The sequence below is a fragment of the Musa acuminata genome, chromosome BXJ3-10, assembly GCF_036884655.1.
Source record: "Musa acuminata AAA Group cultivar baxijiao chromosome BXJ3-10, Cavendish_Baxijiao_AAA, whole genome shotgun sequence".
NCBI classification, from domain to species: Eukaryota; Viridiplantae; Streptophyta; class Magnoliopsida; order Zingiberales; family Musaceae; genus Musa; species Musa acuminata.
This window is the reverse complement of record NC_088358.1, coordinates 27,697,085-27,703,084: the sequence shown is the minus strand read 5'-3', so window position 1 is coordinate 27,703,084 and position 6,000 is coordinate 27,697,085.

Sequence of the window (6,000 nt, the reverse complement as noted above, 5' to 3'; positions counted from 1 at the left end):
TGTCAGATACACAGAGAGCTTCCTTGGTCAACTTTATATTTGGTTGCCTGATAGCAAAAGTTTTTGGCCAAAAATTGACCTCTGAGAAGGCCAAAAAACAGGTTCGCTGTCATCCAAATAATTGTCGATAATGTATGCCAAAACCATGTTCCAATATTGTAAGAATAACCAGTATGTAAATGTCAATCTAAATTAAAGAAATCTTACCTTGTACTCTCACTAAGATGCAGATGATAGCACTCTTAAAGAGCACTATAGTCTAAAACGATGAGTGATGTCGAAAGTAGTTTTGTCAATTGCCTTTAAGTGATCCTTAATGATTTCATATGCTACCAAAATTATATTAATGGTACCAAAGTTTTGTTAGCATAAGATTGCTCCTTAATGATTGTCCATATCAAGATTGCTTGTAGGAGTATTATTGTCCATATCGAGATTCATAATGAAGATATTATTGTAAAGCTAATGAAATCATGAGTTGTGTGTGGGATAGTCAACAACATGGTGGTGGTCACATGAAGCCAATAGTGTTGGTTGCCAACCAAGTTAAAGGTGAAACACTCCCACAACCATCAATCACCTCCCACCACTTATCTCTTGCACAGTGGGACAAACTAATCTTCTTAACAATGCCATTATATGTCACGAGGCTTAAAAGAAGCACAGGTGCTCACCTAAACAGCACTAATCTTGCCAAGCACTTAGGAAATATTCCCCCATCCATGCGACACACTTCCACATGGTATATGCTTCATCAACAACAATGTGGAGCTCCCACTTCATAAATTTAAGTTTAGCTTTTTGGCTAAGCCTGTATGCATGCCAATTCCCCCAGAATCAACACCAAAAAGTGGTCACAGACTCCATATTAAACTGTACCCCATTATGTGTTGTCTCCTTAGTCCCCATACATGAAGCTTCCTATCTCTCACAAGGAACGCTTGGAGGAAGGTCTCTTTCTCCCAAATGCTCTACTCCACTTGTGCTGCAATTACATTGATAGCTGACATTGACATGTAGCCAATGACTTACATCTCTCAGGCTTTCCCTAACTTTAAGGTTGTGAGTGCAAAATCAAATCTTAGCTCCAAGTGTACTAGGTTTATTGTAGCCAACACTGAGACTTCAGAAAGAAACAAGTGAGGATTCACCTCTTGTTTTAACTTATAAGGATTAGCATATACTTTACACTAACTTTCACCTAAGAAACACACCAACAAAATATTATATTTGTTCTCTTATAGGAATTACATCACATTATAATGATCTCCAATTTTAGATGGACAAGTAGCTCTCATCCTTTTTTTTCTTCCACCTTTACATGCTCATTTTCTTTCTTTTTCTTTTCCTCAACTAATCATGTCTTTTTCCTTCTCACGCCTTTCTCTCCCCCTGCAGTCAACACAGTCCTCACGGGAAGAATATGATCGAGCGCAAACATACATTCTTTCTAGTCACAATAATATCTGTCCCATCACAAGTACAGATATTATTGTGACTTCCTTCACAATGATTCCAGTGAAGTATTGTTTAGATAGAGGCTAAATGTGATTTTTTTGAGGTCAATGACCGGCCTAAGCTTGTTTTTGATACTGTGAACTCTCATAGAAATGTAGTATGTTGTGCTTTATGGGAGTGTCAGTGCAGCATAAGGAAGAAGCTTGTCAGATAGAGGATATATATATATATATATATATATATATATATATATATATATGTATATATATATATAGGTATATATATATGTATATATGTATATGGGTATAGGTATATATATGTATATATTTGTATATGGGTATAGGTATATATATGTATATATTTGTATATGTGTATAGGTATATATATGTATATATATGTGTGTGTATACATATATATATACACACACACACATATATATATATATATATGCATATATAAATATATATATAAATATATATATATATATATACATATATGTGTGTGTATATATATATATGTACACACACACATATATATATATGATGCTGGAAAGTTTGCTTGTGTATTGAAGATAAAGATTGGAGATGAATTTAAGATTAGAATTCAACTGAAATTGGCAAAGGGATATGGTGGTAACCCTAAACTTGTATGATTATGCAGTTGTAGATAGGCACTTTTTGATTCTTAGAGAACTATGTAGGATCTGAAGATATGACAATAGCAGGGGATCCTTGATTCCTGGAGCTGTACTCTATTGGTAAAGATTGCTGAGATTGTATCTGCAACTTGATAATTAACACTTTGTCTGTATATTAACATGCTGGCCGTTTGGTTCTGATGATTCCATCATTTAACACAGGACAGTTGCACACAGTGTTTTCCTTAAAATAACATCTCTCATTTTAATAGCAGACAACATCTATTACTGCAACTTTTTTGTTTTATTTAGCTGATGTTCATTAATATGATGCCTGTATTTGTCTAGTGAATATGTATATGTCCTTCCATAAAGGGGTTTCTTTTCACACATTAGCAAATTGATCTCCGTGAGTTGAACTGTTTATGAAGAAGCAACCAATTATGTTTGTCCAAAATTCATCTTCAGTACCAAATTATTCACATATATTTTCCAGTTATTTTAATGCTTTCTAGTCTACATTCATGCAAGGATGAGCTGGTTTCATGGAAAAATTAACCTCCAACACCTTAGGTAGTGGAATGACAACCTTCAATCTGCTAATTTTTGTTACCTTGCCTTTGAGAATTATAAACTGTTACCTGTGCTTTATATGCTGTTAGGAATTATGTTAATCACGAACTCCTCTTAGCATCAACAATTCCTTGGCTACTTTCTTCTGATGAACAGGTTGTAGGATTAGCCAAAAATAAATAAAAGGAGAAAAGAAGGTCCTAAATATGATAGAGATGGCACACAATAGCTACTGCATTTATTGATATTGACATGAATGAGTAGCCACAAGTAACAGGATTAGGCAACAACTGAAATATGAGACATGATGCACACGATAGTACAGTGAAGGAAGAAGGAACTAGTAGCTGTCTTGCTGCTTTAGCTCAGCCTCTCGGGTGGTGGTGGAGGCTCGGACAGATTCTTTTCTATAGTATCAAGGTGCTGGATCTGTCCAACTACACGATCATATGGAGGGTCCTGCGGATTTGGACCTGATGGAACCTGTCGCTGAATTGGAAGTAGACCTTGCATCTCATCGTCATGTTTTCTGGCAACATCGATGGTGCCAGAGGCTATTTGCAGATGCTTGTCAGCAAATGCAGTCTGGCTCGTATCTTCAGCAACATGCCTGCTACTCTTTTCGAGTCTTCTTCCCATTGCATTGCCTGCAGACACAGCCAGAAGAAATGCTAGAATATAAATGACTTCTCTTTGCTCCATACCTCTGGTATGCTGAGTTTTAGATGGATCCATATGAATGAGTTCCTGGTCTTTTTATAGGCCCCTAAATGTGGAGGGAAGTATATAGATTCAGGAAACCATGTGTCTTTTTTTTTATAACCCCAGCAAACTTGTTGTCATCTACTTTAATTAGGTAACAATCTCTTTCTGTGTACTTTAAAAAGCTCTTATTGCCCTTCTGATCAGGTTGGCTAGCACTTCAGGTGTCACCCAAATCAATCACTTTCTGATCATATGTGGGCGTGGTCAACGTCAAGGAGGAGACGTGAGCACACATCATTACTTGCCAAGTGGTCAGTTCATTTCTTCAACTCAAAACTCAGTGGAGAAACCAGTATAAATTGGTACATTCTATCTAATAAACCTAAATCTTTTGATCTTGGCTTATTATAAATGATGTTGATACAGGACAATGTAGTTTTGACATACAGCAACATGATGGTTTTAAAATGAGAATAAAATAGTTTAACTATTTTCATCCTAGATCATACATTTTATCTAATTTATTTAAGACATTAGAAAAACACATTACACGTATTGGATGTCAGAAATTGCAGCTCTTGTAGTCGATCCATTTCATATCTTTTTAATTTTTGTTGATGGTTCAGGCAACTGCAATATTTTATCAAATACAATAGTCTCAATTTTTTTCATTCCCATGGTTTTGTCCTTGCACCAACTGTAAATTATGAATTTTTTGTTCTTGAGGTCTATAAATGTTTGCTCCTTTTTATCTTACCATGGTGTGTCAGATACACAGAGAGCTTCCCTGGTCAACTTTATACTTGGTTGCCTGATAGCAAAAGTTTTTGGCCAAAAATTGACCTCTGAGAAGACCAAAAAACAGGTTCGCTGTCATCCAAATAGTTGTCGATAATGTATGCCAAAACCATGATCCAATATTGTAAGAATAACCAGTATGTAAATGTCAATCTAAATTAAAGAAATCTTGCCTTGTACTCTCACTAAGATGCAGATGATAGCACTCTTAAAGAGCACTATAGTCTAAAACGATGAGTGATGTCGAAAGTAGTTTTGTCAATTGCCTTTAAGTGATCCTTAATGATTTCATATGCTACCAAAATTATATTAATGGTACCAAAGTTTTGTTAGCATAAGATTGCTCCTTAATGATTGTCCATATCAAGATTGCTTGTAGGAGTATTATTGTCCATATCGAGATTCATAATGAAGATATTATTGTAAAGCTAATGAAATAAAAGCATCATGAGTTGTGTGTGGGATAGTCAACAACATGGTGGTGGTCACATGAAGCCAATAGTGTTGGTTGCCAACCAAGTTAAAGGTGAAACACTCCCACAACCATCAATCACCTCCCACCACTTATCTCTTGCACAGTGGGACAAACTAATCTTCTTAACAATGCCATCATATGTCACGAGGCTTAAAGAAGCACAGGTGCTCACCTAAACAGCACTAATCTTGCCAAGCACTTAGGAAATATTCCCCCATCCATGCGACACACTTCCACATGGTATATGCTTCATCAACAACAATGTGGAGCTCCCACTTCATAAATTTAAGTTTAGCTTTTTGGCTAAGCCTGTATGCATGCCAATTCCCCCAGAATCAACACCAAAAAGTGGTCACAGACTCCATATTAAACTGTACCCCATTATGTGTTGTCTCCTTAGTCCCCATACATGAAGCTTCCTATCTCTCACAAGGAACGCTTGGAGGAAGGTCTCTTTCTCCCCAAATGCTCTACTCCACTTGTGCTGCAATCACATTGATAGCTGACATTGACATGTAGCCAATGACTTCCATCCCTAACTTTAAGGGTTGTGAGTGCAAAATCAAATCTTAGCTCCAAGTGTACTAGGTTTATTGTAGCCAACACTGAGACTTCAGAAAGAAACAAGTGAGGATTCACCTCTTTTTTTCATTCACAACTTACAAGGATTAGCATATACTTTACACTAACTTTCACCTAAGAAACACACCAACAAAATATTATATTTGTTCTCTTATAGGAATTACATCACATTATAATGATCTCCAATTTTAGATGGACAAGTAGCTCTCATCCTTTTTTTCTTCCACCTTTACATGCTCACTTTCTTTCTTTTTCTTTTCCTCAACTAATCATGTCTTTTTCCTTCTCACGCCTTTCTCTCCCCCTGCAGTCAACACAGTCCTCACGGGAAGAATATGATCGAGTGCAAACATACATTCTTTCTAGTCACAATAATATCTGTACCATCACAAGTACAGATATTATTGTGACTTCCTTCACAATGATTCCAGTGAAGTATTGTTTAGATAGAGGCTAAATGTGATTTTTTTGAGGTCAATGACCGGCCTAAGCTTGTTTTTGATACTGTGTACTCTCACAGAAATGTAGTATGTTGTGCTTTATGGGAGTGTCAGTGCAGCATAAGGAAGAAGCTTGTCAGGTCTGTGTCATTGCAGTCTTCTCTTCACTACTGGTTAGCATTGTTGGTTTGTTCTTTGATATATATATATATATATATATATATATATATATATATATATATATATATATATGTGTGTGTGTGTGTGTATATATGTATATGTGTGTGTGTGTATATATGTATATGTGTATATGTATATATATGTGTGCGTGT